Source organism: Elephantulus edwardii, unplaced genomic scaffold, assembly GCF_000299155.1.
Source record: "Elephantulus edwardii isolate Elephantulus edwardi_28Jun2011 unplaced genomic scaffold, EleEdw1.0 scaffold00329, whole genome shotgun sequence".
NCBI lineage: Eukaryota > Metazoa > Chordata > Mammalia > Macroscelidea > Macroscelididae > Elephantulus > Elephantulus edwardii.
This window is the reverse complement of record NW_006400079.1, coordinates 172,553-187,688: the sequence shown is the minus strand read 5'-3', so window position 1 is coordinate 187,688 and position 15,136 is coordinate 172,553. Positions and strand designations below refer to the sequence as shown.

The window sequence follows — 15,136 nt, the reverse complement described above, 5'->3', positions numbered from 1 at the left end:
ACCTTCCCAAGCATAATGTCCCTCTCCATGAACCAGTCCCTCCTTGAAACTTGACCAAAGTATGTCAAATGAAGCTTCAGAATACTTGCCTCCAAGAAGCAACCTAGTTTCACCCTCTCCAGGATGAACTTGTTTGTTCTCTTAGCAGTCTATGGTATATTCAGTACTCTTCTCCAGCACCATAGCTCAAAGGCATCAATTTTCCTTTTGTTATCCCTAGTCATTGTTCAGATTTCTGATGTATAGCATCTTATTTTGAAGACTTTGGCCTGGATCAGGTGCACTTTAGTCTCCATACTGACATCATTGTTCTTCAGTACTCTGGAGATGTCCCTGAGAGTAGACTTTCCCAAGGCAATTTGTCTTTTGATTTCCTGGCTGCTGGTACCAAGAGTGTTGATTGTGGAGCCAAGCAAACTAAAGCTGTTAAAAATCTCAGTCTCTTCACTGTCTATCATGACGCCCAGTGGTGAGAATCTTTGTTTTCTTGATGTTGAGCTTCAATCCATGTTAAAGGCTGCAGTTATTGACCCTCTGCAGCAAGTGCTTAAGGTCCTCCTCAATTTCAGCAAGCAAGGTTGTGTCATCTGCATAACACAGCTTGTTGATGAGTCTTCCTCCTATCTTAATGCCACAGTCCTCCTCATAGAGCCCCACCTCCCAGATGAAATGTTCCACATACAGAAAACAATAATAAATAGTCATTACTTAGATGGTCTGTATAATCTAATTGCTCACAGTTTAGTTGATGAAGCAAAGCAGAAACACATAAAATGTGTACAAGCACAAGCATTTAAATGAGACAGAAATAGAGGAGAGATGACAACAGTCAACTTGTTGAGTATCAGGCTGCCAGTGCAGATCATTCTGAGTGGAAGGACCTTTGAGGAGTCAGAGTTTACTGGGTAATATTCCTTTCTGCCTGGGCATATTCTTAAAGCATCCAGGTTTCTTTAATATCTCACTAGGGTCAGATCAGAGTTAAAGCTGACATTCAAACCATAGAAAATTCAGTTTCCAAGACAGTTTTTACCATAAAAACTCTTACCTTAAAAGGGAATGTTTTCTTCCCCATAGTGAAGGATTCTCATTTATGCCACACTCTTATTTTATCGTTAGTGAACAGACACTTTAAATTGCATGCTTGTAAAGCTTCTGAACTAAGCTTTCAGAAATCTATCATTAGCCTTCTCTCTCAGTATGACTAGATCCTCCCTCAGTGTTCGTCACTGCAAATTCAAGAGGCACCCTTCCAAAAATATTAAGAATATTTATTAAAATTCTTTTGAAAGCAGTTTTTTTATCTCAATTAAGAGCCCTAATGATGCAGTGATTAAGTGTCCAGCTGTTAAGGAGGGGGAAAAAAAAGCAATTCAAACTCACCAGTTCTGAGGGACTTGTGACACTGTGCTCTCTTTGCAACCCATGGATCAGTTCTCTAGCTTACAGGATCATTATGATTCAGAGTGGACTCAAGAGTAGTTAGCTGGCTTTATTTGGGTTTGTTTTACACTCAGTTAAGAAGAGTCCTGGTGGCACAATGGTTAAATGACCAATTATTACCTACAAAGTTAAATGTTCAAGCCCACTAGCTGCAGTGATACTATAATGGTCATGTTTAAGACAACTTAATTGCTATGAGTCAGGACACACTCATAGTTGACCCTCCAGTGGACATTCAAGTCTGTAAAGGGTTTGGGAAGAGGTTCACAATCTTTGTCCTTCAGAGTGCTGGTAGATCCACACTGCAAAAAGCCCAGCCTTTGGTGAGCAACATAACTCCTTATGGGCAATGCCAAAAGAGCACCTAGTTGATATGTTGTTGTTTTTGTTAAGTGCCGTCGAGTCATAGGCGACTCATAGCGACCCTACGAACGAAAGACCTGAACACTTGTATGACTTTCATCCTTTCTTAATGTCCATAGAGTTTCCAGAGGCAAGCTATTTAAGAAGTGGATACCACTCCTGCTTCCAAGCTTGTTTTAATCAGGGAGCTCCACCAAACACTGTCCACCATGGGTAACCATTATCGCATTTGACATATCAGAGTCACAGTGTTTAGCATCACAGCAACCACAAGTTACATCTGTACGGCAAATGGACAGACAGACCAATGCTATACCAAATCAACTCACACCCATTAGTGAGTCAGCATTTCGCCTTAATCCTCACCAGAACCAGCAAACAAAGCTCGGTAGAGTCTGGCTGCTGTAGAGGACTTCCAAACTGAATTCCAGCCCCCTAGTTGATATAGAAATTTTAAAATGTTCCAAAAAGTATGTTTTCTCATAGATCCTATTACTCAATTCATTGCCTTACTAATTATTTGGTGAAAATTCCTGTGTAAAGGTATCGAAAGCAGAATGTTGCCTGTAATTAGCTCTCTTGATTGGTCACCTTGAATGGAACACTAACAAAGAATCTGAACGATTACAGAATCAAACTCAGTATCTTCTCCACAAGCATCACATCATTTTAAAAGCTCAATTTGTGTTTAGTTAGCAGCAATGTAATAAGATAGTTAAACATTTGGGTGCAAATAAAAACTAACAGTTTTAACCTATCCAGTAACCAGCCCCACAGGAGAAAAGATCTACATGATCCCATAAAGATTTCTGCGAAGGAAACTGTGGGTTAGTTCTGTTGTCATATAGAGTCACACAGAGTTGTAACTGACTCAACAACTCTAAACAAGAAGCCCACTCAGAAGAATGACTTCATTAAAGATATCTTGATGACTTCCTTCTATGAAATCGGGAAAATACAACAAAGTTGGATTTGTTAAGCCACAGAATTTGAAGACAATACAACTTATTGTTGTGTTGTTGATTGAGTAGAGCACAACTCATAATGACTCTATGAACAAAACTATAACATATATATAAATATGACAAAACATAACTATCTTCATTTATCAAAGTTCATAGAGTTTCCAGAGACAGGTTGTTTAGGAAATGGATGCCACTCCTGCTTCCAAAATGTTTTACTAGTGTCCTTTACAACATACGTATGCATTTACAGATATAAAGAAATTATAATCTGTGAAAACAGAATATATTCCTGGGTACATTTGCACATTAACCTGCATTCATTGGGGATACTCAGAATGCATTGAGTTTTCACGTCTATTCAATCTCCTTAATTTATAACAATCTATATCTTTGACTTTGGACTATTATGACTAGACACTTTTGGAATATAAAAACCAGCTGAGGGAGTTTTTCTTTTGCTTTTCAAGGAGAGGAGCAAATGGGGGGGGAGGAGGGAGGGGTTTGTGCGGGGAGAAGGGTGCAACAATGAATGAATGGAATCCCAAAATCTCTGTAGATGTTCATTGAAATGAAAAATAAACAACCTAAATTTAAAAAAAAAAACAAACCCAAAAACAAAAAAAAACAAACCAGCTCTTCTGCAGCATGTTCTTAATGTGCTGTTACTACAAAAGTGTAATTTTTGTTTCTTCCCTTACCTATCTCCTCCTTTGATTCTCCACGCTTTCCCTTCCCTTATTACTTAAGCTTCCTTTTCCTTCCTTCTCTTTCCCTTCCCTCTTACTTTTATAGTTGTTTTTGTTGTTGTTGTGTACCATCAAATCGGATCCGACCAGCACAGATTTCCCCCCTTCTTCAGTGAATACCTGGTGTATTCGAACGGCTTGCCCTCAGGATTGCAGCACAGTTTCTTGCCACTAGGCCACCAGAGTTCCCTTCCCCTTTTAAAATAATTTAGTCCTAAAGCCCTTAGAAGTACAGCCAGTTAGATCGGTGTGTTAGCCTACGGAACTAGTTCCCTTGGCTCATATTGGGGATCCGGAGTCTAAAGCAATGAACAATGAATACATAAGGTAACTGATCTTGAATAACCTAATAAGAGACAATAACTCAAACCAAACCCGGTGTGGTCAAATCAGGGGCACCATGAGGATCAAATAAATAATGATAATAATGATCTCGAACCTTTTGATAATATAAGAACTTCAAGTTCATTCAGATATAAAGTTCAACGAGGAATGGGCTATTTACTTTGTTTACCAGCCCACAAAATATGTATTAATTACAAAGGGAAGAGTAACTTAGCAATGGAGAACTCCTTCAGGTGCAATCTTAGTTCAGTGACTAAAGCGAGTGCCCTTAGTAATAAATCAAACCAGAACTGTGGGTGACCTCGAAAGGCGGCAAAGAAAAGGACATGGCATCGCTTTAGCGCTGATTCTGCTAACACGGTGAGTCTAATCACGAGGAAACAGCACATTAAGGACACGTTGCAGAAGAGCTGGTTTTTATATTCCAAAAGTGTCAAGTCGTAATAGTCCAAAGTCAAAGATATAGATTGTTACAGATTAAGGAGATTGAATAGACATGAAAACTCAATGCATTCTGAGTACCCCCAGTGTATGCAGGTTAATATGCAAATGTACACAGGAATATATTATGTTTTCATAGATTTTAATTTCTTTATATCTATGAGGTGGATTGATTCAGTGACTGGGATAATTGGGATGGGAGTGTCAGAGACAGTGCGATTGGCACAGGACAGAGCGGAGTTTAGGGCTGTTGTACATAGGGTCGCTATGAGTTGCAGGCGACTCGACGGCACATAACAACAACAACATTATATCTGTAAATGCATACGCATGTTGTAAAGGACACTAGTAAAACAATGGGTAACATTTGAATGAGTTTTGAGGAATGAACGGTAGTGATTTATCCACGTTAATTTTCTGACATCACCTGTTGCATTGCTGTGGGAGCGTATCTTTGTTGGAAATATACATCAGAGTGTTCTGAAGTTAAGATGAACAGGTAATCAGTGGTGCAAAGATAAAAGAAAGTTTCTTGTATTGTTTTGTCTAATTTTCTGGTAAGTATGTGATTGTTTTAAACAGATATAATTTTGAATTGTGTTGTTTTTTCACAATCCAAAGTACTTCTTCAGCATCACCAATTCACTTTGATGCCGCAATGTTATTTCATGAAATTAGATAATGAGTCTAGATGTGAACATCACTGTTTTGTCTGATCATCTGACGAAATGTGAGGATTTTTGTTTTCTTGATGTTGAGGAGTAATCCATATCCTGTCTAAGAATGCACTCTTTGTTCTTCCACAACAAGTGCTTGAAGTCTTCTTTGCATTCAGTAAGTGAGGCTGTCTCATCTGAATATTACTGATAACTGATAGCTAAAGAATCTGCCCCAAATCTTGATCCCTATATGCTCTCCTTCACATAGTCTAGTTTACTGTTGATTGAATAGAGTGAAGAACACTTACCTTTCCTGACCTTACAACATTTAATAACTCATTGCTCTGTTTCAAGACTCTTAGTCTTTATACCGGTTCTGCAAGAGCACATTTAAGTGCCCTGAAGTTCTCATTCTTCCGAAAAGATTCTACTCTTTAGTTTGTCAGACTGGGATTTATTTTCTTTATTTATTTATGTTGCTGCCATGCAGGAAGCTATGCTACCAATATTTCCAATACCAGCAGGGTCACATATGGTGCATAAGCTTTAGTGGAGCTTCCAAACTAGACAATAAAACAAGAATTTGATAATTGACTTCTAAAAACTACTGGCCGATGAAAACCTAATGAAGAGCATCATGAAATTGTCTGGTACCGTGTCAGATGATTAGTCCTTGTACTTGAAGTTGATAAAACTATACAGGGAAATGATGCTTCCTCAAGAAAGAGTCATGATTAATGGTTTAGATTAAGTACCCCTTTCAGGGCTTTCATTTACTCAAAATGAGAAGAAACAGATGAAAACATTCATTAATAACTAATCACCCTGACTTAAGAAGGATCCTGACAGACTATGGCTTTGAGGGACATCCATTCCGGAAGGACTTCCCCTTGTCTGGCTACGTTGAGCTTCGCTATGATGATGAGGTGAAGCGGGTGGTGGCTGAGCCGGTGGAGTTGGCCCAGGAGTTCCGCAAATTTGACCTCAACAGCCCCTGGGAGGCTTTCCCTGCCTATCGCCAGCCCCCTGAGAGTCCCAAGCTTGAGGCAGGGGACAAAAAACCTGAAGCCAAGTAGCTCCATGGAAGGCATGTGGGAAGTGTAAATACTCAGAAGCGCCTTACCTATAATTAAGTGTTCATGTAAATAAAGTCCTTCTTAGACTAAAAAAACCAAAACAACTATGAAGTTTAAATATAACAAAGTTCAAATTTGTGAAAAATGAAATGCATAAAAATTAGTATCCTAGGTATGAGCAAGCAGTATATAAAAGTTGCCATTTTGAAATATGCATCAAAACACTGTTATTAATATATTGTTTTTATTGTATTATATTAAAGATGGTTTAATGTATTTGGAAGTGTTCTTTAATTTTTTATGCAAAGAAAAGCAGATTGTAAACAATTTACAAAGATCAACATTTTATAGATATTGAATATGAACCTACAATAAAGTGAACTACTTGATATATCTTTTCTAACTTTAGACTTTGTAATCTTACCACATATTTGGGTAGGATTATTGGTATTGACTATTTTAAATGAGATAATCATATTATCTCGTACATCTGAAATGATGAATTATAATGGTGCTATATTCATTGTCAAAAAGAGTATTTCAAAGTCTATCCTGCTGCACTGTGTTGTTGGTAATAGAACCAACAAGAAATATAATTTAATAAAAATACTACAGTATAATCACTGGTATAGAAGTAACTCATGGTTGCTGTGATGCTAAACACCGTAACACTGATGTGTCAAATGTGATAATGGTACCCATGGTGGAGCTCCCAGATTAACACAGACTTGAAAGCAAGAGTGGCATCCACTTCCAAAATAGATTACCTCTGGAAACTCTATGAACTTAGAGAAACAATGAAAGTTGTACAAGTATTCAGGTCTTTTGTTCAGAGGGTCTCCATGAGTCATCTACAAAACAACAGTTAAGGTTCCAATCTTTGGGAAATTATACCATGCTGAGAGAAGTGGGGGTCAGAGAAGGAGAAAAGATCCTCAACACAATGGATTGATATGGTGACTGTAACAATGGGCTCGTGCGTGTTTCAGATTGTGGGGACGGTGTAGGACAGAGCAAAGGTTAGATCTGTTGTTCACAGAATTGCTGTGTGACACAGAGAGAGCTCAGTTGGCCTAGTGAATAGAAAGTTAGACTAGTAAGCCAAAAGTGGATGATTTTAATGTGCAGCCCTTGGGCCTGGTTTCAATTGTTTTTGGCCAAACATTCTTCTAAGCAGTATAGCACTGGTCTGTCCAGGTACCTTGTGGTTGCTGTGATGCTAAACACTGTGACTCTGATGTGACGAATGTGATAATGGTTACTTATGGTAGACAGTGATTGGTGGAGCTCCCAGATTAAAACAAGCTTGGAAGCAGGAATGGTACCCACTTCTGGAATAGTTGGCTTCCAGAAACTCTATGAACTTAGAGAAAAGTGGTCAGGTCTTTCGTTCATGGGGTCGCTGTAAGTCATCTACGACTCGATGGCACTTAATAATAACAGCAACAACAACGTAAGCACTAACCGTTAATGCCAAATACAAAGAAATTAAAGACTTTTTTTACCAGCTTTTGTTCTTAAATAGACCACACATGCAATTAAACTGCATAGATGTATTTAGGGGTTTGGAATTTAAAACTTAGAAAAAAAGATACAAAAGCTGTAATTGGAAAATAAATCTGTGGTAGTAGGAACATGGCTGGATTTGCAAGACATGACAGATTTTTGCAAGATCAATGGTGTATGTATTCTGACTGCCTGTTACCAGCAATGTAATGGAAACTGTACACTTGAGTCTTGCCAGATGGAATACACTGGAATCAAATTGACTAAATTTATGAGGGGGAAAATGTCCACTGTAGCTATCATGCCTAGATTTTATGTTCCTTGGAATCCAATCAGATTGTCAGAGTGCAAACAAGTGATAGGAGGAAACACGTTCCATCACTCCTTTAGATGTATGTGCCCAGAAATGTCTTATTGGAGGGCAATGAAGATTATGGCTTGATGATATTCACCTGAAACTTGGGTTTGGTTTGGTTTTATACCAGTGCAACAGATTCCCTGATTTACTGTCCTAACAAGAAAATGCAGGTCTTAATTCAGAGAATCCAAAATAATCTCACTCAACGAATTGTCTGCTATCATTGTCACAGTTTACCTGCATTCTGGTGGAAAATAAAAACCAGTCATTGAATCAGTTCCGATTCATGTTGTTGTTACTGTGTACTGTCAAGTCAGAACTAACGCATGGCTGGCCCTGCAGTTGGTTTACAGAAGCAGGAAATTGTATGGCTAAGATTGCAGGTGTTTCTCTCACAAAGCAACTGGTAGATTCACAGCTTGTGCTTTCTTACCTCTAGGCCATCAGAGCTTCCTGCCATAGCAACCCTAAACTATAGGATAGAACTACCCATAGCATTTGCAAAGTTACAAATCTTTACAGAGACAGATACATCTTTCTGTGGGTTCAAACTGCCAACTATTTGATTAGCTGATGCAGACTTTACTCACAGTGCTACCAGGGCCCTTTTACATCATGTAAAATTAAGAAAAAATATTATCTTTAAAATATTACATCCAAACTATCTTAGAAACTAGACAATATCAATTAAATATGAAATAAGCTAACAATGCTAACAGGAGGCTTTGAAGGGTTTGGTTACAACCTAAAAGGCCAGATATTTGAATCTACAAATCATTTCCTCAGAGAATACTGTGGCAGTTTACTTTCTCTTTTTTTGCCCCCTTCACTTTTTATTTTTTAACAAAATAAAATTTTGTAAAAATCACTAGAAGACAGTTGTGGTTTGTATACCCTAATGAATTCTCATTCAATCATTCATAGATATTTTGTAACATTAATCAAATTGGTTAATATAATAAATTACAATGTCAATCAAATCCTTATTACACATTGTCTCTCCCTTCGTCCAACTTGCCAATTTATTAATTTCTTTTATTTTCATGAACCTTTAATGGCAGTTTACTTCCTTAAAGGTTACAGCCTTAGGAACACTATGGCATTGTTCTGTTCTGTCCTGCTGGGTTGCTGTGAACTAGAATTAGCTTAACTGCAACAAGTGGGTTTGATTTTCAGTACATAGAAACTTGCATACAATTACTTCTGCATATCAATAATTTTAAATGAACTTTCTTGACTATTTCTTTTAAAATTGCTGTGATCAAAATATTCTTGACTGTAGTAAAATTCAGAGTACTTTCATTTTTATATATCTAATTTGTAAAAGTATTCATCACATTATCTTTTCATGAAAAGACATTTACCATGATTGTATGAAATGTACATTTTTACCCTGAAAAGCCACAGAAGTCACTACTTTCCTTACAAAAATGTTTATATTCTTTATTTTATTTTATAGTAAACTATAGATTTTTTTTCTCCTTTGAAAGAATTGCTTCACATTATAGAACCATTAGAATCTCTCATGCAAAATTCCATCATAAAGACACAGTTAAATTAAAGAATTTATCAGTATTTCAGAAGGGTGGTTTGAGAGCTTACACAATGTGAATTACTTCTGACCTGGTGAGTCAGTAAGATGCCAATAAGATTAGAAGGAACATAACTGGTTGGTCACAAATGAAAAAGGTTTGCTCAATTCCTTTCAGCACAGACCATCTTAGATTATGATTCTCAGATGTGCAGAGTTTTTGAGAAGTGGGTCACTTCTTTCAGAATGAGTTAGTCAATTGGGTAACTATTACTCAAGTATAATAAAAAATAACACATGAGAAACTCACGAGACTCCAAAATTAAATAATTGACAGCGTCCATATACTAATCGTACGTCCTAGAATTGGGGTAGTACAGGCCGTCTTCGAGTTACATGTGTTGGGTATATATGCAATCTGTAGTTAGGAAATAGTCTCTGTAGCAGTAGATTACTGTATTAAAAATCCAACAGGATTCAGATAGGACAATTACAGGGTTCAAATCTATTGTTCATAGGGTAACCATGGGTCAAACTTGACCTGAAGGCACTTACCAACACCAATAACGTGTTTAAAAGTCCGATGTTCATACAATACTTTATGAAAAGAAATGAGTACTATTTGTAACATACATCACCATGTTGTTATTATTATATTTTTTACAGTATGATGTTAAACATTTTCGTATGTTTAGAAAGATCCAGTATACCAAGACCAATATTTCACTGACATTTCATATAATTAAATAATACGCTAAATCACTTGATGTGGTGTTCTAACCTTAGTCTTCAGGGTCTCAGTATGTGACTAGGATGTTGTTATTGTTGTTAGGTGCTGTCGAGTCACCTGCAAGTCATAGTGACTCTGTGTACAACAATTCTGAACCCTGCTCTGTCCTGAGCCAGTCTCACTGACTCTGACATACCTACCCCCATTGCCCCAGTTACTGTATCAATCCATCTCATCCAAGGTCTTCCTCTCCTGTGCTGTCCCTCTACCCTTCTGAGCATAATGTCCTTATCCAAGGACTGATCCCTCCTGGTCACATGCCCAAAGTGTGTGAGACAGAGCTTAACAATCCTAAACGGACCTATTTGCTTTCTTGGCAGCCCATGGTATGTTCAAGACTCTTCTCCAGCACCACAACTCAAAGACATCAACTCTTCTTCTGTCATTCTTAGTCGTTGTCCAGCTCTCTGATGCATACATATAATTGCTTAAGACCATGGCCTGGAGCAGGGACACCTTAGTATCCAGACTGACATCATTGCTTCTCAGTACTCTGGAGAGGTCCTTGACAGCAGATTTTTACAGTGCAACTTATCTTTTGGTCTCTTGACTGCTGGTGCCAAGAGGGCTGATTGTGGAGTAGAGCAAACTGTAATTGTTAAGAACCTCAATCTCCTCTCCATCCATCATGGTGCTGCCAATGTGACCGGCTAGTATTATGCAAATGTGAGTTATAGTGGCTCACTAAGAGAGCTCTGGTGGCCTAGTGGCAAGAAGCTGCACTGCAGTCCCAAAGGTACACGCTTCAAGGCCACCAGCTGCTTAGCAGAAGGATGGACAGTCTCCTCCATGCAATTAACTGCCTCTGAAATCCTGCCGTGTCAGCTCTGGGGCATTTCTGACAATATGGTACATCAGAACAAGAAGATTAATTAATATCTTGCTAATAATGTAAATGGGATAAGTGACACTCTTGTGGGGCTGGATGATGCAAAAAAGTGGGTAGAATATTAACATAGGGATTAGTCAGTTTTACCATCTCATTAGGCTTAAAAAGAATCATCTCAGGAGACACAAAATGGGAATCTCACTGCCATCAAGAAAGAAGATCTAGAAGTCCAGTACGCCCTTTGGACCCAGCATCTTCCCCCCAGGACTTCCTCAAACTGAGATACAATGCCCTAACAGTTGAGTGGTGGTAAGTCTTGTTAAGTGTTGTGGTGGCAGTGAAATGTCTGACTCTGAAGGTAGCAGAGGGGGCAGAACTGGCATGTGAGAGAGCCCAGAAGCTGAGTGGCCTTGGGCAGAACACTTGCTGGGGAACTGAGTGTCTTTGAGTGTTTGTTGAGGAGCTAGGTTTGTTATCCCACAGAGCTGGTGTCAAGAATGTTGAGTCCAAGCTCTCCCAGCAGAGTGAACTGTTTAGAGGACATATAAAATGGCAGAGTTAAAGTGCTTTGTAAAACTTAATTGAGTAAGACAGAAAGCCAAGGGCATGCAAGTCCAAAGACCTTCAGATGTGACTGAAAAGAGGCTGTTGGTTGATACTCATATATAGAAAAATTTTGGAACATGGGACAGAAAGTCAGGGGGATTGAAGGAGGGGAACAGATCTGATTTCACAGAAACACTTTACGTTGTTAACTACTGGTGGAAAATATTTCTCCTTAGAGAAAATCAGATGCTATGACCCATATTGCTACACTGTTTTCATAGAATCATATCTAATTCTTCTCAAATTTGGCTTGAAGGCAGATTTAGAAACAGAACTTATTTGTCAGACAGGACTACCAGATGCCTGAGTTAGAACCCCAGCTCTTTCATTTCTTGTTCGGAAACAACCTTTCCAAATTTCGGTTACATATCTGTAAAAATGAGAAGGATAGTTAGTGCTAACAATTGAGGACTGTTGTTGCTGTTGTTGCATACTGTTAGGTCTGAACCAACTCATAGCTGAACCTACAATAGATTTTCAGATGCAATAAATCACATAGTAGGAGCTTGTGCACTTTTCTCCCATGGGATAATTGGTGGAATCAACTGACAGGGAGTGCCCAGTGAGAAGCACTGATAGATTGCGTTGTGAGAGGAAGGAAAGATCAGAGTCTCTTCCTTCGTACCCGCTATATTCCAAGCCAGGGTTTGGATTCTGAATGAGTTCTCCTTGCTAAGCAGAAGCTTCCTTTCAGTACATGACTAGGCTCTCTTGGTTCTATAATGGAAATGTTGTCTCGCCTCGCCCCTTTGAATTTAAAGGGGATAATAATAAGCATTCTTCATAGTGTTTAGAATACTTCAGAATTTTTGTCCTTTTTTGTTGTTGTTATTTAAACTGAGACAATAGTCACATCATATTAACTGTTTTAAAAACAACAATGTCGTACAGCCAATGACCTTCAGTTTTCCCCAAGCATTTTCTTCACTCCAAGAGGAAACTGTCCCAATTAAGCACTTATTATTCATTATCCTACTTCCCAGTCCTCTGATCCCACTTTTTCTGTCTCTGGATTTTCCTACTTCGAGAATTTGATGCAAAAGTTAATTTACAGTATGTGCTCTTCTGAGCCTGGATTCTTTCAATTAATATTCTTTTTTACTAATTTTTATGAAAGTTTACAGAGACTTAGGGTTTCCACTCATTCATTGCTGTACTTTACTCCCTGCCCACCCACTCCCCCCAGTTCACTATTTTCCTTGATAAGTAAAAGAAAAATTCTTTCATTCTTACGAAACGTCCCCCAAAGTCCACTCCACTGTGCAGCCTTCTTTCTGGACTCCTGTTATGACAATAATACCCAACCATATATCCCTTTTAAACTCCCTCATCTGTTGCAATGCAGTATACATCATTCCTCCCCTCCTTCTCAGTCTCCCCCCCAACCCTGATGTCAGTACCATTTTATAACAGTGGCACTATGCAGTATTTGTCCTTTTGTGATTGAGATATTTCACTCAGCATGATGTCCTCCAGGGTCACCCATTTTGTAAAATATTTCATGAATTCCTTGCTTTTTCAATGTAGCGTAGTATTCCATTTTGTGAGTATACCAGAGCTTCTCTACCCATTCGTTTGTTGATGGACATTTGGGTTGTTTCCAACTCTTTGTTATTGCAAACAAAGCCACAGTAACATGGGTGTGCATGTATCTGCTTGGGTGGCAGTTCTGGTTTCCTTAGGGTAAATAAATTCCCAGTAGTGGAATTGCTGGGTCAAATGGTATTTCTATTTGCAACTTTTTGAGAAAGCGCCATACAGCCTTCCCTAGTGGTTGCACCATTTTATACATCCACCAACAGTGAATAAGAGTTCCAGTTTCTCTGCAACCTCACCAGCACTTGTTTGCTGTTCTGTTAAATTTTGCCATTCTTACTGAGGTGAGATGATATCTCATAGTTGTTTTGATTTGCATCTCTCTTAGAACTAGGGATTTTGAACATTGCTTCATGTATTTGTTGGCCATCTGAATGTCTTCTTTGGTGAAGTGTCTGTTCATATCCTGTGCCCATTTTTTCAATTGGGTTGTTTACCTTTATCTTGTTGTGGTGCTCGACTATTTTATAAATTCTAGATATAAGTCCCTTATCTGACATGTCATTACCAAATATTTTTTCCCAATCTGTGGCTTCCCTTTTTACCCTGTTGGAGAAGTTTTTGAATGTGCATAGGGATTTGATTCTTAGATGGTCCTATTCATCTATTTTATCCTCTCCTGGTTGTAGATTTTCCAGGATGCTTGGAAGACTTTATGTTGTCTATTAGGACTTCTAGAATTCTTCCAAGCTATTTTATATTGGGTAACATACCTCTAAATTCTTTCCAATAGCAGCTGAAATATTTTAAAGTGTTTCTATATATATTCTAATTTCCCCACATCTTCTCTTGTTACTTTATTAAATAGTAACGAGTGAATTATTTCCCATCTTCTTTCTGTTCATTTCTGCCAGGATTTTAACTGATCCAGATTCCTTGACTTTGCTTGTACTTTTTTTTTATTCATAATATCTTATGCTTCATTCATGTACATCCCTGCACTGCCATTCACACACATCAATTCTCCTTTTATTTTCCTTGTTCATTGAACAACTTTCACATATGAAAACCAAAAAACCAAACCCACTGCTGTTAATGGGAGTTTGATTCATAGCAATTTTCCATCTGTTTTTCAAAGCTGTTAAGTATTTATGAGAAGAGACCCCTGATCCCCAGTGAACTCAAACTCCTGACTTTTCATTTGGCAACCTCAAATCCTATATGCCTATGTTGTCGTCATTATGTGACATCAAGTCGCTTATGACTCATAACAACTCTATATACAAAAGCCCGAAATGCTACTCTATCCTGTGCCAACCTTGCTGTCTCCAATACACTCATTCCCACCACACCAATCACAGAATCGGTCCATCTCATCAAGAGTCTTCCTCTCCTGCGCTGTCCCCCCACTCTCCCAAACATGATGTCTCTCTCCAAGGACCGGTCCCTCCTTGCAACATGCCCAAAGTATGTTAGACAAAGTTTCAGGATCCTTGACTCCAAGGACCCTTCTGGATTCAAGGTTTCCAGAACAAACCTGTTTGTTATCCTAGAAGTCCACGTTGTATTCCACACTCTTCTCCAGCACCATAGCTCAAAGGCGTCAATTCTCTCTCTATCATCCCTAGTCACATTTGATTGTGCTTATGCGAAACTTATACTAGGACCAAGAGGCAGTCGTCAGAACAGAGCAGGGAGACACTACATGGTTCAAAATCAAGAAGGGGGTCCATCAGGGATGTATTTGTCTCCATACCTTTCCAATCGGTATGCAGAAGAGATCATTGGGGATTCTGGGCTGTAGGAGGAGGAATATGGCATCAGGATTGGTCGAAGAGTCATCAACAACTTGCTTTATGCAGATGACACAGCCCTGCTTGCTGAAACTGAGGAGGACCTGAAGTGCTTGCTGCAGAAGGTCAAAGACTGCAGCCTTCAATAC

General features: G+C 38.6%; 1 pseudogene; it reads left to right on the top strand.

Moving 5' to 3' along the window:
* The first annotated feature begins 5,783 nt into the window (after positions 1–5,783).
* LOC102853447 lies at positions 5,784–6,038 on the top strand (annotated as a pseudogene).
* The last annotated feature ends 9,098 nt before the right edge of the window (positions 6,039–15,136 follow it).